Here is a 20,576-nt window from a genome sequence, read left to right on the forward strand (position 1 = left end):
TAAGATGTGATATCTAAAAAACATCGTGAGCAACTGGAATCATAAATGTGGTAGCAAATCAGATGTTATTTATCAAAAGTCATAGTCAGGTTGTGATTGGTCAAAACTCTTTCCATACCATATCTTTTCCGCAACATAGATTTTCCCTTTGTCTTTTGCTACAATGGTTTCTAAGTTCTCACCTATCACTATTCCTCTTGATGTATCGAAACGTCTAGGGCTGTCAATGAGTCGGTTCTACCTGATCAATCAAACTGAACCAAACTTCTTCAATTGGTTCTTAATCTAAGATTTTGTCTTGATTAATAATTGGGTCAGTTCTAATTATTGTTTATTCTGATCCGATTATTTTGTTAATAATATATAAAGGTTTCCTAATTTGCTTATAATTTTTATTATATTTTATGTTAAAAGGACAATTTTGATAAAATAATTTATATGATAATTTTAGTTAAAAACACTTGATCTATTAACATATGGATAATTTACTATTTTACTGTCATTTTTTATTAAGGTTATATTATAAAAAATAAGTTTTAATTTGTTATTTATGTAAAAAATTATATATAATATATAATTGGGTCTATCCAATAAGAGCCAATTATCCTGATTATTAATTAATCGGGATAGTTCTAGATCGACCTATGATTTTGTCTCGATTAAATAATTGATTTAGGACTGAGACACCCTGTCCCAACACATTAATAGCCCCAGGAGTATCCGTCTTCTCTTAAGCAGGGAGAACTGATTGTTTATTTTCACAATGAAGTTCTTCAGCAATCCTATAGTGTTCTTAAGCATGCGTTCAAAGGGAAGTGCATTATGGCCGATAGACGCTTCCAAATATTAGGGGGCGTTCAGCGGGCTATGGAATTAATGACAAGGTTTTACGCCAGTAATAAATTCATGGGCCCGATATTTTATATGGGCCCCATGTATTTAAATACTCACGTGGATCCTTATCATCATTGGTTCCACAGCCTCCTCAACAGCTAAAGCATGGGGCTTATGAATTTATTATTGGTGTAAAACCTTATCATTGGCTCCACAGCCTATTGAACAGCTAAAGCGTTTGGCTAAACCTTGCTGATTTGGATAATTTCAGAATCCTAAACATATAATCATTCATTTCAAGTATGAAGAGATTACCTTATGATTTGGATGGAGGAGGCTATCAAATTAAATGGTTTTTATTTTAGACTATTTAAGTGGGTCCCATATTTTGAACCAGGCTAAGAACCATCTACGGTCAAGGCTCTAAATGGATCAGATTTGGATGGAACTTAACAAAACGAATTTGATATGATTATTGAAAAATGACATCCGGATCTAATCCAAAATATAAAGATCTCATATTAAAATTTAAATATGGGCTCGGATCAGATTTGGATTTAATTTGATTCCACTTTAATTTTTTAAAAATATAGAAAAATTTATATATAATAAATTAATATAAATATAATATATTGATTTTATTATATATAATTTCATATATAATATAAATTAGATTTTTTATAATTTCAAATATAAATATATAAATTTTATATATTAAAATCAATAAATATTATGATATAATTGAATCAGATTTTAATTGGATCAGGATGGAGTCAAATCTACATCCAATCCGAATATTAATAATCAATTGCAGATTGCAAAATCTGAATCCAATACATCATCCAAATCCCAGATTATCGGATCAAATGTGGAATTGAATTTTGGACTTTTGGAGTACGTTGACAGCCCTATCAATAGTTTTAATCTGGGTAAATTTTCCTTTTTTCCTACTGAATTTTTACATTAAGAATCTCTTGCGTTCAATTACTTAGGCCATTGGCCCTATTCTCATGTTCAATCCCACAACTATTTCCCTTTCATGCATCAATGTTATACGTGTTTGTATTGAAGTTGATCTTACACATCAAAACCGTTTTCAAGTTTAGATTAGTCTCAGTCGTGACTGTTTTTGGTAATTCGTTATCTGAGTAGAGAGAGTGGCATTGCATTTTATAGTTTGAGAAGAGGTCCTTTTTATCGGTTGTGCATTGATATTATTGGCTAAGAAATTATGTGAAGATGTGTCTTCATAAGCCCAAAACTCAATAGATATTAACTCAGCCCAATTTAATAGTCATGGCTTCATATGGTGGATAAGACCTAAGTTTGAATGTAAGACATTTAATGGGCCAACTTCTGGGCCCAATACACTTGGGCAAATTCACAGCTGAATTCGCCCATGCAGGAGTCCCACTTATTTAAGTGAGGACCACATATTTTAATTAATTTGGACTAAGATCTTGTGGGTCCCATGCCACATAGATACTTCCTCTCACCAATCCTAATCCTTGGTAAGTTTTAGAAGTTGCCTAATGCTAGTCAAATAATTAAAAAGAATTCTAGTTAAGAATAGTAACTAACTAGTTTGACTAGTCAAAGTCCTAGCTGAATTAAAACTCCAATTGGATCGGAACTTTCCTAATTGTTTTAGGAAAGTAACTAAGAAGGTTTGTTGGACTCTGAGAGATATAAAACCTCTTGGGTCGACATTGTGACTAATAGAATCGAACGGAGACGGTGAAGGATGGAGTCATTATTTACATTTTTGAGAATTGAGAATTTAGGAAAATTTGGGATTTTTCAAGAAATGTAAAGTTTTTTTTTTTTGGTGATTTGTTGCCTAATGAGATAGAGTTTCGTAGGGTTCGGGGACTAAGATACAGTGTGAAAAGGTGTTAGGAATCCCACACGCGCCCGACTAAACCAGGCTCTATACTTCACCAATGTTCCAAGGAATATTTTCATAATTTTGGGCTTTTGGATAATTTAAATTGGCATGCACACACACATATATTAGGCATAGCAATTTATTCAAAAGGAATAACAAAGAGTTGTGATTCTAACCATTCAATCTATTAATTAGCAAGTGAAACAAACTAATAAAAAAAATGACACCACCAAAGAGACTATGATGAATAAGTGATTAAGTAAAGCCAAAGAGGTGTGAATTTCTAAATAAAAAGAAAAATGAACTAAGATATATATATCTAGTCACATAGCAAAAAGAAATAAAAATTGGGATTGGCAAAATCTTAAGTATCAAACTATGTGTAACAAAAGCTATTAAATTTTAAAATGTAAACCTAGAGAGGAAATGAATTGATTTTTTTTTTTTTGAAAGAAAAAGAATGAAACAAGTTTATTGAACTGAAACTAAGGCTTCTATGGAGTTGCAATGATGCATGAATGCATATAATTTTACTATGTGTTTAGTTGCAACGCAAATAAATTTGCACTAATGCAAAATCATGGCAGTGCAAATGATTTGAGTGTAAATTCTAACCTATTTTTATTTCAAATTTTAGTTTATTTTGTTTGGTTGCAATACAAATGAAGTAGAATAATACATGAAGCAGAATAAAGTGAGATCCAAAACAAAATTAAACAAGAATTTGCATTTTTTACATTTGCACTCTCATGCATTTGTACTAGTGCAAATAAATTTGCATTGCAACCAAACAAAATACTGATACACAATGCAATGGGGACCGACTACTATGTTGGCCATGCACTAACCGTGATGTTTATAATTAATCAAGCCCCTAATGCAAAGGTTGGAGGGTTGACTTTACTAAAAGAGGCTGATTAAAGGAGAGAAACACTATTAAAATTTGAAACTAAGAAAGAAAACATTAAAGGTTACAAAAGAAATCAGATTAAAACTATGAGGGCAAATGGATCATGCTGATGTAGGGTAGAGTTGCCTTGTGAGTTAAATGATTGAAAAAAGCAGAAAATCTAAATTTTGGCATGAGCTATGAGATGGCGTCGGCCCATCTTGAATTGAATGACAAATGATAGGATCATCTAGTGAAAGCAAGGCCTCTTCCCTTGGGCAATGAAGACAAAGTATTAAATTGCTGAAAAGTCAAACAAGTTTGAAAATAAATAAATAAACAAAAGAGACAATTAAGAGAAGAAGTTTTATTGCTCATCAAACGTTATCCAAGTTAATGAAAAATCCAAAAAATTTAATAAGCAACCAAAAGACAGAAGGGATCATGTTATTTAGAAAAATTAACAAATTTCTGTTCATCTTCGGGCAACCAATGGCTAACTCTATTAGATTACTTGTAGGGGTGTAAACAGATGAATTCAAAAAGGATCAGGCAATATCGGAATTCGAATTCGATTTGATATCTGATGAATATTAAAAATTAATATTTGAATTCGAATCTGATTAAATATTCAAATATTTGATTCGATTCGAATTCGACTAATTAATTAATTTAGGTAATTAATAAATATATAAAATAAATATTTTATTTATATAAAGTATATAAATATATAAATTATTTATGTAATTTAATTATTATATATAAATTATATAAAATATTTAAAAATTTTATATATTACATATAAGAATTAAATAATCGGTCGAATTCAGATATTTATCGAATCGAATTAGGTCATATCCGAATTCGAATCCGATTAGCTATTCAGTATGAATAGGATATCCGAATTTGACCGATTAAATATTCGAATTATCCGAATTCGATTATTATACCGAATCTCGAATTTGAAATCGGATTTTCAAATACTGTTTACACCCCTAACTACTTGGAGCTAACAAAAATGAAAATATCTAAAGATAGGAAATGAAGAATGTATTTAATAATAGCGATATGATTAAGAGAAACCCAAAAAACAACATACCTGATGAAGGGATTCAACAAGTAGGAATCGGCTTAGCCCTTTTTCTTCATGTTGAATTTAGCAACTTTTGAACTTTCAATGAGCAATTCAAACTTTAGGCTGTGTTTGGTTGCAATGCAATCTTATTTGCACTAGTACAAATGCATAGGAGTGCAAATTCTGGTTTAATTTTGTATTGGGTTTTACTTCTATCTATTTTAGGTCTTATTTTACTTCATTTGTACTATAATCAAATAACATAAGGTAAAATTTGAAACAAAAATAAATCAAAATTTGCACCCAAATCATTTGCACTCTCATAGTTTTGCATCAGTACAAATTTATTTGCATTGCAACCAAACACAACCTTAAGTACTTCCTTTGTTGAGCACTTTCCAGGGATCTTCAACTTCTTGAGGAACGCCACAGCTTTAAGATGAATCTTGATCATTTTAGAAAGTCAAGGGCATTGTTTACGTAGCTTAAAATAGAGAAAACACTTTTGTGTATTTGCTTCTTTTTTACTGCAGTTCTTGAGTTTAGTATGCTTCATACCCTTGGTTTTGTTAGATAGTGTATACTCTTAGCTCCAATCAAAATGATGTACATAAACATTTATTTGTAAATAAATAAAGTACATTGTTCTTTCATTTTATATTGATATGTTTCTGTGTATTACCCCTTAAACTGGACAATTAAGAAATTTGTGTTAGTTTAGAATATTTTCAGCAATTGGATAGACTTAGGGAGTTTATCCTAACAAGGCTGACACTGGTGTGCTGCCAAGGAGTGGGAGCAACTTGTCTCAGCTGCTAGGGTTAAACCCCAAGCAAAGCCAGTAGATGTTTATTAGAAGCACTGAACCCATACCAATTTCCAATTATGCCTCGGACCTTAGAAATAGATGGGCAAAATTAGAAAGTTACACATAACCATAGATTTGATTATGGTACTACACTAGGTGTTGGATTAGGCTGTCTTTGATATGCCAACCAGAGAGATCCATTAAGGGTCAAATACCTAGGCATGTTGGGGCAATCTAAGAATTTAACTAAGTGGGTGACTATAGTGATAAATCGGTCCCTATGTCAGAGAAAGTGAATGTTAGGGTTCACACTTTCTCTGATGGAAACCTAAACTATTAGTAGTGGATTTCACCTGCATTTGAAATATGGTTTTGCAAAATGTATTTATTTGTTATATACTATTATTTTATGAAAAAGGTTTACAAAAGGTTTTAATCTCGGGATTCATCCAAGCAAAGAGTGGCATTGCACCTTGCAGCCAGGAAAGAGGTCATTCCCTGTCGAGCAGTGTTTTGATCACTATGGGCCGATAGGTTAAGTGTAAGAGACCATTATAGGACTGATTACCTGGTGGGCTTTGTCTTACATGAATTAATTATCCTTGGGTCTTCATAGGGTGCTAAATCTAAGGATCATTTAGGTGTAAATGTTGGTTCCAAATTGGACCAATGCTGATTAGGTCAGGGGCTTAATGCCCTAAGCAGTGAATTTGGCCTATCCACTTTCAGAGGTTGGGCCGAACCCATGTGGGGTCCCATGCCATACAATATCAGGCCTAAAGTGGCCATGCAACATTTTGATTAGTGAGCCTTTGAAAAAAAAATTAAGTAAGTTGTCACATGACAACACAACTTAAGTTGTCATGTGCTCTGTGTCGAATTTGAGTTTGATAATGGGTATGGAGGACCTATCCTCTTAAGAGGATAAGGCTTATCTCTTAAAAGAGTTCAGACCCAAATCAGATTTGTATAATCTCCTAATATGATTAGGAAAGTGTAAAAGGGGGTGAACCAGACTAGAACACCTCTCTCTCTCTCTTTTGTTCTCTCCTCTTCTCTTTGTCTCCTAATAAACCCTATCATGACCTAGGCTTTCAAGAACTGATTTTTGATCAATTTTTTTCTAGTTTTTACAAGAAAAACATAGAAAAAAATCAGGCTCACTTAGCTCATTTGATTCAAGCAAGTTGGACCACAGTTTTGCTAAAAATAATGTTGTTGAACCGACTTTACCTACACACTACGCCATTTTCAGTGGAGGATAGCTTTAGGACTGATTTAGGCGTGAACTTCTACCTTGCGATCTGCGCTTGTAGTATTCGTATCAAGTATAATTCTCCCTTCTTCATTTGGTTTCAAATATGGTCCGATTCAATGCAAGACCAATCTGAAAAATTCAGTTTTCAAATTTATCGGGAAATCGATTCCTGAAAGGGTTAGAAAATTTTTGAGATTTTGCCTAACCATCTAGCATGGTTCAGCCATCTACAAGATGGATCCTAACCCTTCCAATAGGTTTAAGGTGTATGCATGACTTCAAGGGGGCCTTGGCTTTGAGGCTTCTCTAAGAGAACTCTTGGAATGTAGAGGAGAAGTGCTAGAAGTCTGTGAATGACTGTAATCCTACTATGAATTTTTTAAACACTTTAAGAGACTTGTTGGAGGTTTTTAGGGTTGGAGCTTCTATTGTATGGATGTAGAGAGGGTATTCTTGAGCTAGGGACATGAGAGGGTGAAGAGGGATGATTGTGGATGTAGCTGAAGAGTGTGTAAGTCTCATATGGATCTCTCCCCTCCTACGTTAGTATGTGTGTCATTGCATGTGAGAAAGCATGGGTATTTATAGCGTATGGAGGATTCTAGAAGGAAATGAAGGTTTGAGATTTGAATTTGAGGAGATCAATAGCTGAGGTTTAAAATGTTTTTGGAGGGAGATTAAATGTGAGAAAGGCCTAACATGATAGCCATCTGAGAAATCTTCTAAATTAATCAAGACAATATGTGGAATGTTTTACAAATTTGCCTAAATTGAATATTCTGAGTTTAGGTGATTGTCTTGATTGATTGGAAACTCCTTAGCTTGTTAAATTTAAATTTAAAGATGATTATGGAGACTGGGAGAAATATCTGGTTGTGTGTGATATGGTTTCATGTGAGATATGGTTTATGATCAAAATGATCCTAATTGAACGATCAAAATCGATTCTAAGTTTGAGCCTTAAGATGAAGGGGTAAATGGTGTTGGATTTTGGTGGTTTTGGTGTCATCGGATTTGGAATTTTAGGATCTATGTATTTACGATGTTGGTTTTTTTACTCAATGTGAAATAAGGTTCAAGATCGAAATGACCTCAATCGGTTGATTGGAATTCATTCTGACTTCAGGTCTTAAGATGAAGGGGTAAACGATGTCGGATTTGGGTGATCTTGGTATTGTTGGATTCAGAATTTTGGGCTCTGCATACATATGGTATTGGATCTTTTACTTAATGTTAGATAAAGTTCAAGATCGAAATGACCCCGATCACACAATTGCAATCAGCTTCGGTTTCGAGTATTAAGATGAAGGGGTAAATTGTGTCAAATTTGGATGACCTTGGTACATCGGATATGGAATTTTGGGCTTTGTGTACCTATGGCATCAGATCCTAGAAGTCTAAACTTTTATGAAATTTCAAAAATGTCCTCAAGTCAGCTAAGATGTTAATTGAAGCATGCTTAAAGCTTGTAGTGCTACAGAAAGACTGGAAGGAGCAAAAATGGGGTGTCTACAGACCCAACAACTCCATTTAGAGAATGTTTTGAAAAAAAAATCGCAAAAGGAGAGGGAAAATTATAGTTTGCCATTAGGGTTTTTCCTTACATTATTTGATTTCTTTGAGAGGTGTGCCATTATCATCTCTTTCATTAACAAAGTGAAATTGGGATTGGGCATCTAGGTGTGAACAACCACTTAGGCTACATTTGGCATTCCATATTTTAAGGACTTATCTCATTTTTGCAGTTAAAATGCCCCACACTGAGTTTTTAACTACAAAAAGGAGATAAGTCCTTACAATAAGGAATGCCAAATGCATCCTTACTGTTGATAGGGGCATTTTAACCTCAAAAACGAGATAAGTCCTTAAAATAAGAAATGCCAAATGTAGTTTTATTTTTGTTGCATTTGTAGCTAGTTTAAATCAGGTATGAAAACTTATTTCTTTTGTTTTGTGTCTAAGAAACCTTGATGAAAGTCCTTGATATCAATCCTAACTTTATGGGAATAATTTCAGTTTAAAATAAGTATATCGATGAGCTGAATTTCGAATTTAGCATATCCAAAATTTTGAGCTGTGATTTTTTCTCCTAAGCACCATTAGATGGTGGCATTTTTCAATGATATAAGAGCATAATAGTTTTTATCTCTAATATTTGAATAAATGTTATTAGACCTACTTTTAATAGGATCAATTCTTGATTAGTTTTAGAAATCAGTTTTTCTATATAACAAACTGATTTGTGGTGTGAATGGTTCACAACAAAAGGGCCATCTGATCTAATTTTAGGTGCTTTGTTATTGAATAAATTGATATTTATGTTGGCTTGTGATGGATTATTCAATGTGTTGAATGGATGAATGGATTACTTAATTTGTATTATTCAAGGTTGTGAGCATATGTGTGACCACTGTTGATGGTTGGTTTTCCATATTGCATTTAATTGTGTTTTTTATGTATTTGGGATTTTTCCATTGTAAGCATTAGAATAGTTTTTTTTTTGTTTTTTTTTTTGAAAAATAAAATAAAAGATCATCCCTCTTGCATTTGATGGGGATCAAAGATCAATGGAGAAGGTGAGAAGACCTTATTTGATGGTGTAGATTTTGTGGTTCATATTTGATGTGACTTTGTAGGTTATATTACTACCGTAGATTTCAATTCATTTAACTCTTGATTGGTTGGAGTTTTAACTCAACAGACCTAGGTTATGGTACTTAAAACTGGTCTAATTGTTGGGGTGGTTTATGGGCTTTTGGGCTGAACTGTTAACAGCCCAACATCACTATTTTGGTGGTAGTTCACTCTTAGAAAATAGGGGTTTGATGTGCTAAAACATTGACCAACTCATCCCATGCTTGGAAATCTAATTATTTGATGTTAAAGCAATACAAGACCAATAGGCCATATACTTGAACATGGATTGAACTGCATATTTCAATTGGGCCCATGTTTTAGAGAGACTTTAAATGCTGAAACATACATGTTAATGGGATGGTAGTGTGTTAACTTTAATGGGCTGGGATGTCAATGCCTTTTCCTCTTTCTTCTATGGTTTTTTATGTGAACGATCCTATATGTGTGGTTCGTAAAATTTCCATAGGGAACATAAGTGCTTGGTCAGTAATAGAGTTAAAAATCATTGTTGGATGCACATCATCACCATAATGTCCCAAGACCATCGCATGATCTTCCTTCAATGAGGGTCCTCTCTTAATTCCTCTCTTGGCAAGAATCTTACCACAACAATCCTAATCTTGTGGGACCCACCTAGTACCGAACTCTCAGAAACTCGATGGAGTCACTATGATTGGACCAAAAACCCAACTTTGCGGTTGTTTGTTGTTCCCTTAAGCTAAATATCAATGTTTTAGATAGGAATTAACTTAAAAAGCAATCTCTAAAGGTCTTCCATCATTAGTGTATAGATGAGCCGAAGCATTGAGCATAGATGCATCATAAAATTAGGTTATCTACTCCTAAAGCACCTCATAAAATAATAGGAGCATCATACCAATGTTCAAAGAGCCAGATCGGGAATAGAATTAGAGAGGAGAGAAGTTTCCGAATCAGAGGTTCAACTAGGGTTGAGCTAGAGGTCGAGCCCTGATGATGTGGTATATACATATATATAGTAAAGGTCATATAAATATTACATATAATATATTTTATAACTTTTAATATATTTAAATATGATTTATTGATGGCAAGTTCTTTAGTTTTTAAAGCAAATGATTAAGGTTCAAGTCTCTTGATTTACATTTTCTTTAAAATACATGTGTAATAAAGCAATATGTACAATACGATATCATTAAATAACACAAGTTAAGAGGTAGAATAATAGTAATTAAGCAATATAGGAAAATAAAAGGTCGTAGGTTCAAATCTTGTTATGCACATTTTAAAATTTATATTAGTTAAGGATCCAAGTGGTTTTATGAAACCAGGAATGGTTCATTGGTTTTCTGATTAAAATAGTCGATCAGTTGGTTTTTGCTGATTTTTTAATGAAAGCGGTTATGGGGTATGGTTAAACAGGCCAAGGTCCTGGGTTATGGTTCAACCAGGCTAACAAGTCGGTCCAGTTTGGTTTTCTAAACACTGCATCATACACTAGTGGGAAGGGCCTATCCTAAAATGGAAGACTCTACAATAAGATAACATTTAACTATAAAAATGTTTAACCTAAAATGGATATAAATCTTGTCTAGTAGAGTCCAAAGAGAAAGATCATTAAGATGAATGGATACAAGATCATTCACAAAAGGTGATAGGGTTATGTGGCTGAAACAGTTATATCTATGCACTTATGTAATTCATCACATTCTCAAAGTTATGAAAATGTTTCTCTCTCTAAAATAAAGGAAAATCTTAGAGATGAAGAAATGAGACTGGAAAGTAGATAAAAGCTCATTTTACAATTTATCATATGAAATTAATTGTTAGTTGTGGACTAATTCAGATATTATTATTCCTTTGTAGAAATGACAAATAGACATTTTGATAAAATACTATAAGAGAACAAACTTAAAAGACCTAATTATGCAAATTGAGAAAAAGAACCTCAGCTTAGTTCTAGTCTTCAAGAAGTAGATAAGATTGTCGATATGTACCCTATGGAAGCTCTCTGATCATGCGCCTCTAAAGAGAGAAAGAAGGAATGTGTTGAATGGAAAAATAAGAATTCTCTTTTTCTAGCATGAATAACTCCATTCAGAAACAATACGAGAATATACAACCTTGTATGGATGTTCTAAAGAGTTTACGATCCCTATATGAGGAAAAAATTTGCTCTACTCATCAAAAGGTCCACAAACATTTGATGACACTCATATGATTGAGAGTTTGATTGTCTAATAGAGTCAACATATTCATGATCATGTCATGAAAATGATTGGTTATATAAATGACTTGGAATATATCGGTAGTGAGAAAGAAGAACACATTTATATAAACACCATTCTCAACTCTCTCCTTCCCTCCTTTAATCAATTTGTGTTAAACTATAACACGAACAAGATGAGTGCCACCTTGCATGAGCTCAATACCATGTTGTAGCGAATAGAAGAATTGATTAAGAGGGAAAATCCAATGGCCATGCTTATGGAAGGAGGCCATAAATCTAGCAAGAAAAAGAGGAAAGTAAATAAAAAAAAAAAGAAAAAACCTTAGAGGAAGGGCGGCAACAATCTAAGAAACATAAGAAAGAAAAATCATTTGATGATTGTTGTTTCTATAAGTAAACTAGACACTAAAAGAGGAATTATCCTTATAACCTAGACTCTGTAAAGAAGAAGGAAGGTATATTCAAAACTTAAGTCATAGAAATCAATATGTTGGTCATTTCTATCTCTTGGTGTATTGACTTTAGGGTCTCAATTTATATTTGTAACATCTTATAGGGGTTCAGGGAAAGCAAAAGACTAAATGAAGACGAGGTGGTTTTCTACATGGGGGCTTCTATAATAGTCGCAAATACTATCATATGAATAGTAAATTTAATTTTTATGGAATGAACTATAGTTTTGAAAGATTGTTTATTTATTCCTTAGTTAAGAAGGAAACATATTTTTGTTTCAAAACTTTGCATAAATGGTTATTTAATTTTATTTAGTATACAATTAAGCTAAATAACAAATTCCTTTCTCTTGGAGACAGAGAATGGTTTTTACATACTCCCTCGGTTCTTAGATAGGAATGGAAACAAGGCGGGGATGGGTTTTGCCTACCCTGTCCCCGACCTTGAACTCAAATGCCTCGCCCCAAACCCCAGCGGGGCATGAAATTCTAACCCCATCCTCGTCCCCACAGGGAATAGGGATCCCCAAATTTGCCCCGCCCAATCATTCCTACTTGTATACTTATAAATTTATTTTTCTAACTTTTTTAAAACCTATCTAGAACTATTTTAACTATATAATAAAATATAGTATAATATTATAATATAATATAACATATATTAATAGTTATATATGTATTATGTTACATAATATAGTAAGGGTCGGGGTCGGGGCAAGGTGCATTGACAAATACTATCCTCACCTCGTCCCCGATTCCTAGAGTTTCGGGTTCCACCGAACCACGATTAATAGTCAAAAAACCTGCCCTGACTGGGGTGGAGCGAGGCAGGGCCCCATGGGGACAGGTCAAATTACCATTTCTATTTTGTGAAACAAATGTGACTAAAATTGTTTCACTACCACTCCCTGAAAAGAGCACATGAAACTATTAAACCTAATTGTTTGTGGCACTATTGGCTTGGCCACATCAATTTAGAAAAATCACGAGATTGGTTAAGGGTGATCCTTTAAATTTTTTCATCACAAAAGATCTATCAACTTGTGAGCCTTGGCTACAAGGCAAGATGACAAGGTTGCCTTGTACTAATAAATATCAAAGGACCATAGAAATGTTAGGTTTAATACATTTAGATGTATGTGGTCCTAAGAATGTTAGGGCACTGGGTGTATATGTCTACTTCATCATATTTACTAATGACTTCTCATGGTATGAATACACCTACCTAATGAGACATAAGTCTGAATCATTTTAAAAGTTCAAATAATTTAGACATAAAGTTATGAAATAGTTGGAAAGAGATTAAAGCACTATTGAATTTCACTCTAATGAATTCAAGAACTACTTAAGGGATAATGAGACAGTTTCACTACAATCATCACCTGCTACACCTTGGTTGAATGGTATATTAAAGAGGAAGAACCAAAACCCTACATGATGTGGTTTTCTCTCTTGTTATTCATTCAAATTTACCCATTCCCTTTTGGGGACTTGCACTTGAAACTACAACATGTATTGCTAAATTAGGTTCCTATCAAAGTAATTTCATAAACTTCATATGAGCTTTGGACTGGCCATAAACAAAGTTTTAGACACTTTAAAGTTTTAGGTTGTCTAACACAAGTAAAAAAATATGTGTTGATAAATTGGAATCTTGGATTAACCAATGTATATTTGTAATCTACCTTAAGGATTTAAATGACAATACCAATTCTATGATCGAAAAGAACAAAAGTTGCTTATAAGTATAAATGATCACTTCTTAGAAGGGGAATATATCCTTAATGATCATCATTAGGAAATAGTTGTTGATGAGGAGAGCATTGTTGTAGTGAGAGATGGAAACAAGGAATGTTCTTGATGGAAACCAAGGATGGTGAGAAAGATTCTCTAACTTATATTGAAGCTATGTTAGGCACAAATTCCATGAAGTGAGTGAATGTCATAAAAGTTGAAATGGACTCAATGAAGATTAATAGAGTTTAGACTCTTATTAATCCACCCCTTAGGGATAAAGCAATTAGTTGTAAATAGATCTTCAAGAAGAAGAAGAACCTTGATGGAAAGGTTAAGACTTATAAAGCAGAATTTATGGCAAAAGTTTACACTAAAAAATAAGGTATTGACTATGAAAAAACCTTCTCGGCCAAGGATGTGCATTCTTGAATAGAGATCTTATTAAAGATATTTATATGCAACAACCAAAATGCTTTGTTGCTAAAGGTTAGGAACACATGGTGTAAAGCATAATTGATCAATATATGGATTGAAACAAGCTTCAAAAAGCTAAAATATTTGATTTAACATGATGGTTAAATAGATAAACTTTAAGAAGAATCTAGATGAACCCTATGTCTACAAGAAGGAAATAAGAGACAAGGTTTCTTTCCAAGTACTATATATAAATGACATCCTACTCATTGAGAATGATGTAGGGGTGTTGGATACAGTAAATGTGTGATTTTCACAATAGTTCTCCATGAAAGATCTTGAATAAGCTTCAAAAACTTGGGGCTTCAACTTTATAGAGATAGGTTAAAGTGTATTTTAGGACTATCTCAATCTACTTATATTGATAAGATCGTAAAGAGATCCAACATGTTGGACTCCAAGAAAGGTTTTGTACCTTTCAAACATTGGGTCACTTTCTCCAAAAGGATGTTACCTAAGACACCTGAGGAAGTAGAGGACATGAAGAAAATTCACCGTGTCTCTTCCATAAGAATTCTCGTGTACACAATGTTGTGAATTCAACCTGGCATAGCACAAGTTATTAGTATAGTAAAGAACATACTTAAATACTTTGAAGAACCAAATACTATTGTCTTGTCCATGATGGTAGTTTACTCTAGTTGGTCAGATATACAAATGTTGACTTCCAATAAGATCCAAATGATAAAAAGCCCACACTTAAGTATATCTTCCTATTAGGATCCTATGTAATCTATTAGAAGAGCAAAAAACAAAGTTCCAACATAGATTCCATGAGTAAGGCCGAATACACTGCCATAAGGGAAGTTGTATGAATAAAGAAATTCAACCAAGATTTGGGCATCATACCTACAAAAACATCACTTGCCCCCTTGCCGTGCACCAACACAGGGGCCAATGTTTAATCAAGGGAGCCAAGAGCCCATTTGAAGTCTAAGCACATTAAGAGGAAGCATTATATTTTGTGGGAGATAGTTGGAAGAAGGGCATCCATATCCATAAAAAGCATCAACGGATAATGTGACAAGCCTATTGATTAAACCATTATCACAGAAAGTGTTTCAAAAACATATGGAAAGTAAAGGCTTTGGCCTGATTAAACCTAAGTGCAAGCAGAAACTATTAAATAGTATAAGCCCTTAGCTCCAATAGTTTAATATACATTTATTTTCTTAATGAATAAATTTAATTCATTTATTATTTCATGTGTAATTTGGTATGTTTCTATGAAATACCCCTTAGTTGGACATTTATGAGACTCATGTTAGCTTAAATGTTCTTAATTGTTTGGTAAACTTGGTGAGTTTACCATGCCAATGTTTACACTCTTGTACTACTAAACTAGTGGAGTAGTCTATCTTAATTACTCAAGTTGAACCTAAGGTACAATGAGTGGGTGTTTAAGAAACACCAAATGACTTTCAAGTTGTTTGGAAATCCTAAAACTATTGGCAATGACATGTTTGCTAGACTTGGCAAAAACTTGACCCAACCTGTGAACCTAACCCAACCGAACCCGAAAAAACAGGGTTAGGGTCTCATATGTAGCTACCTGAATGTGAAAATGACTCGACCCGAAAAAAATTGGGTTGGGTCGGGTTGGGTCATGGGTCAACCCGCTGACCCGATTGTCAAGTCTAATTGTGACTACTTATGCATTGTTAGAAGTTACCACTCTTTAATTTTTCTATTTAGTCTTTACTCTTTATTATTTCCTCTTTAAATTGTTAAATGTTCAAGTTTTTTTATTTTATATTTGAAATTTTAAGGTTAATTCCTTTAATTTTGGCATTTTTTATTTTTTTAAATTTCAGTTATTTTTTGGGATGACTCGAATTGACCCATGGTCAACCCTAACCCGAACATTTAGGGTTAGGGTCTAGCATTTGATAACCCAACCTGAAATCAACCCGAAGTATCTTGACCCAACCCACCCAACCCAATTGCCAGGTCTATTGTTTGCATTTGGCCTTAACCCCCAGGATCCATTATGAGAGTGTGGTACTCAATTTTTCAATTGGGAAGATCCTTATCTATTGCAGTGCAATGATATTATTGTCTAAGAGATTATGAGCAAGTGTCTTCTTGGACCCAAAACCTAGTAGACATTAACTTATCCCAAATTAATAGTCTTGGGCTCATGGCTGAGACCCAAATTTAAATGTAAGACATTTAATGGGCCAATTGTTGGCCCATGTAGGAGTCCCACTTAACCACACGTTTTAATTAATTTCGGCTAAGATTTTGTGGGTCCCATGCTACATAGATACTCTCTCTCACTAATCATAATCCTTTGTAAGTTTTTGAAATTGCCTAATGCAAGTCAAATTCTAATTAGAAAGAGTTTTAGTTAGAATAGTAACTAACTAATTTGACTATTCAAACTCTTAGTTGAATTAAAAACTCCAATTCGATTGGAACTTTTCTAATTGTTTTAGGAAAGTAACTAGGAAAGGTTTGATGAACTCTAAGAGATATAAAACCTCTTAGTGAAGATCTTGGTTATCATTAGGATTTCTCCTCACATTCTTTGGTTTCAGTAAGAGTTGTTCTTGGTGAAGATCTTGGCTATCATAGACCACTTTCTTGGACACGTAGAAGAGGTAATATGTTGTTGGACTTGCAAGGATAAAGATACAATCTTGGAGGTGCACCATCTCTATCTCCTTCACTGACAAAGTGTGATTGGGTATCTAGGCATGAAGTGTGACAACCACTTCTTCTTGCTGCATTTGTGGACATATTAAATCAGGCAAGATAATTTGTTCCTCTTTTTTCGGTTTGAAAAATCTTAATTAAAATCTTGGAGATTAATCCTATATTTATGGGAATAATTTCAATTTAAAATAAGTATATTGATGAGCTGAATTTCAAATTCAGCATACCCAAAATTTTGAACTATGACTTTTCCTCCCTAGCACCATTAGATGGTGTTATGTTTCAATTTATAATTATAAAAAGTTTATAAGTGATAAACTCAATATTTTATATTTATATGCATTTATTATACACATATAAGTTAGAAATATTAAGTTATTTTAAAACTTTTGAAATTTTTCTCATTTTAAACACAGTAAGATGGTTGCAGCTTAAATCTGAATCTAATCCAAAATCTAACTTGATAATTGGATGTGGATGTAGATCTAGAGGTTTACAATTGGATGTGGATGTGGATTCAACTGGATTTGATCCAAGCACAATCCTATCTATTAACATCTACCTATGTACTATTTTCATTACTTTAAGATCAGTCGCCATGAAACTAAATGTAAGCACAACAACATTAAAAAGACGATGAAAGTGAATCGTCTAATAGATACTAGAATAGCTTCAGTGCCTTACTCAATACATGCCTCGACTGTCAAAGGTAGTCAACTCATCATTTTGGGTAGTTGACTCTCCTCACCTTTCAAAACCTTAAAAATCTTGCTTGGATTTATCCCAAGGGTCCAAAAATTTATCCCTTAGGCCTCCAAAGAGAGATTATCCAAGTTTTAAGTTTAGGAATTCCTTGTTGGAACCAATGGCCTTACCTAAGAGGGGGTGAATTGAGTAGAGATTTAAAAATCTTTAACCATGAACAAGTCAATCTGAAAACCCTTCTACTAAAACTGAAGTTAAGCCTTCTTGATATTTAAAATTAAAATGCAACAAAATAAAGGCTTAGTTAGTTAAAGTTCAATAGTTAATCAAGAAGTTACTATCAGTGATTATTACTATAACTGTTGAAACAAGAGTTATAGCTACAAGAATAGAAGAACAATATGCTACCTAGAGCTACAGGGATTAACAATTAAACAAATATAAACAATAAGAGCAAATAACTACTAACAAGAAGATAGCAATTGAAAGTAAACGAATCAAATAAATATTGTAGCTTACTATCGGGTTAGTGGTACTACAGTTAAACAAATAAATATAATTGTTGAAAGCAAATAACTATAGAAATTAAAATGGATAGTTGAATGTATATAAACAATAAAAGTATATGGCAGTTACACTAGTGGTGTGTACCTGAACAACAACTAGAGAGAGAGAGGACCAGCCACTAGCTGAGAGGAGCAGCTACAAAATGGGTAGTTGTATGAAGGATTAACTACTCCTATATGATCAACTTGAGATTCAAGCAGTTGTGAGCTACTACTAGAATCTCAATGACAAATTAATTGTTGAAAGTAAATATACACTTGAACAATAAAATTGCAATGAAAGTAAACAATCGTAAAAGTATAGTTAGTAGGGTTATTGATGTTAGTAGCTCAATAACTGCACCAGATGATCATGTTTCTTATAGATCTAAAGAAAGAAAGAAAAAAAAAATGTATGCAAGATCACAAGGATTCAAGTTATTGCAATTATGAGAGAATGTTAGTAAAGTTAATAACAAATAAATTGCAAAACTTAAAGAAAAGAAACACACACACAATATTTTTATAGAGGTTTATCCAACCCTACCTATATCCTTTATCTTAGACCACCACTGAGGATATCCATTAACCAATTAGACTTCTTGGGTGCCAACAAAACCTTTATAACCAATAGGACTTCACAAGTTTCTACAAAAATTAAACCAGTTGGACTTCACAAGTGTCAACAATACCTAAACCAATAGGACTTTCACGTGCATGCGAGACCTTATAGTTGGGCTTAACAAAGGTGCCAACGAGACTTTAATAATGTTCAAAAACTAGAACACCTATTTGCTCACAAGATAATACCGAATTTTAGCTCATGCATGTTTACAGTAAAAGAGGCCTCTAAATATATAGATATAATTAGTTTTCCATCATTTCACCTTCTTTTGCTAAAATTTTTCTCTTTTTATTTTCAATAAATCTTCTTTAAAATTGGCATAAAATTGCATCTCATACATCCTTTAGGTTGCAGTTGTAGTGGTTGTTAGCATATTAGTATCATTAGTAGTTATTGGCTCTATGTTTTGCACCTAAGATAGCCACTAGCACCATAATTTTCAAAGACAATTTTTACCATTCTCTTCCCTCATATTTTCCTTAGTTTATTTTTTACATTTTCAACATAAAAATCACTGCATTTCTTTTCTTATTTCTTAGAGAACTCATTCACATTAGGGTTCATTGATAGCTTTGCATTTTTCTCCTTTGCATTTGTTTTTTTTCCTTCCCAAGTTTCTATTTTGCACTTGTTGACAATCCTAAGACATCTTTTTTCTTTGCATTTAGCCATTAAAATCACTATTTTTTTTAGTTTCATCATTTAATATTCATTCCTTAGAGCATCTACTATATATATGAGGCTTTCGACATCTTTCTATTGTTTTTTTTTCTGCAAATTAGTTCATGCCTTTTAGGCTTCAAATGGATAATCTTTAGTTTATGTTTAACTTGACATTTTATCTCTTAATTTCATTTGTTTGTTATTTTGTTTGCTTGGTAGATTTTTATTTTAACCTTAGTTTTTAATTGGGCATTTGTAGGTGCTAACATCTTCCCACAATGTACCCTAGATCCTGAATTTGGAATCTTTGGTTACCTTTGGGTGAATCACTAGGAAAATTGGTTTTTAGTTAAAATTTAGATTTTCCTAAACTCCTTTCTCTAAAATATTAAGTGCCAACTCCAACATTTCACTTTAGAGGAAAAAAGAGTGGGGGTATCCAATATTTCACTTTGAAGCACAACTTTTGAAGTTACTTACTTTTAAATCTTCTTCATCATATTAGGTAACTTCATTTGCTTGCAACACAAACAACTTGCTTAAATATCTTGATCTTAAACCATGAGTATTATGCATTCATCTTTTCTTTCACATTCATTAAGGTGTAACTTGAGAAGTATTGAGACATAACTTTATGGTACATTTGTTATCATCAAAACATATACAATATTGACCCATAGTCAACATATAGAACACACAAAATTAATATATCATCTACAAAAAGCAAATGGTTGATCTTGCAACCACTAGAACCAAATCTTACACCTCTTAGCCTGTCATCAGAAGCAATTGAGAAGAATGTGAGATAAAACATTTGAACAGAGAATGAATAAATATGGAGAAAGTCAACAACCATGCCTTAATCCCTTTTAAGGATTAATATGTTCATAGGGGACACCACTGAGCACCATAGATATTGAAGACTAATATTTATGGATAAATCTAAGAAAGATTGAGAGAACCCACACAAATGCAATACTTTAAGGACAAATCTCTAATCATTTTATCATAAGTTGTCAGCAGGTTAATCTTTAGTAAGAAATCTTCACTTGACCATTCATCTTCTCAATAAAGTGAATCATTTTAGTGGCAATAATGCGGTTGTTAGTCATATGACTT

This window comes from Nelumbo nucifera, chromosome 4, assembly GCF_055504915.1.
Source record: "Nelumbo nucifera cultivar China Antique chromosome 4, China Antique-T2T, whole genome shotgun sequence".
NCBI lineage: Eukaryota > Viridiplantae > Streptophyta > Magnoliopsida > Proteales > Nelumbonaceae > Nelumbo > Nelumbo nucifera.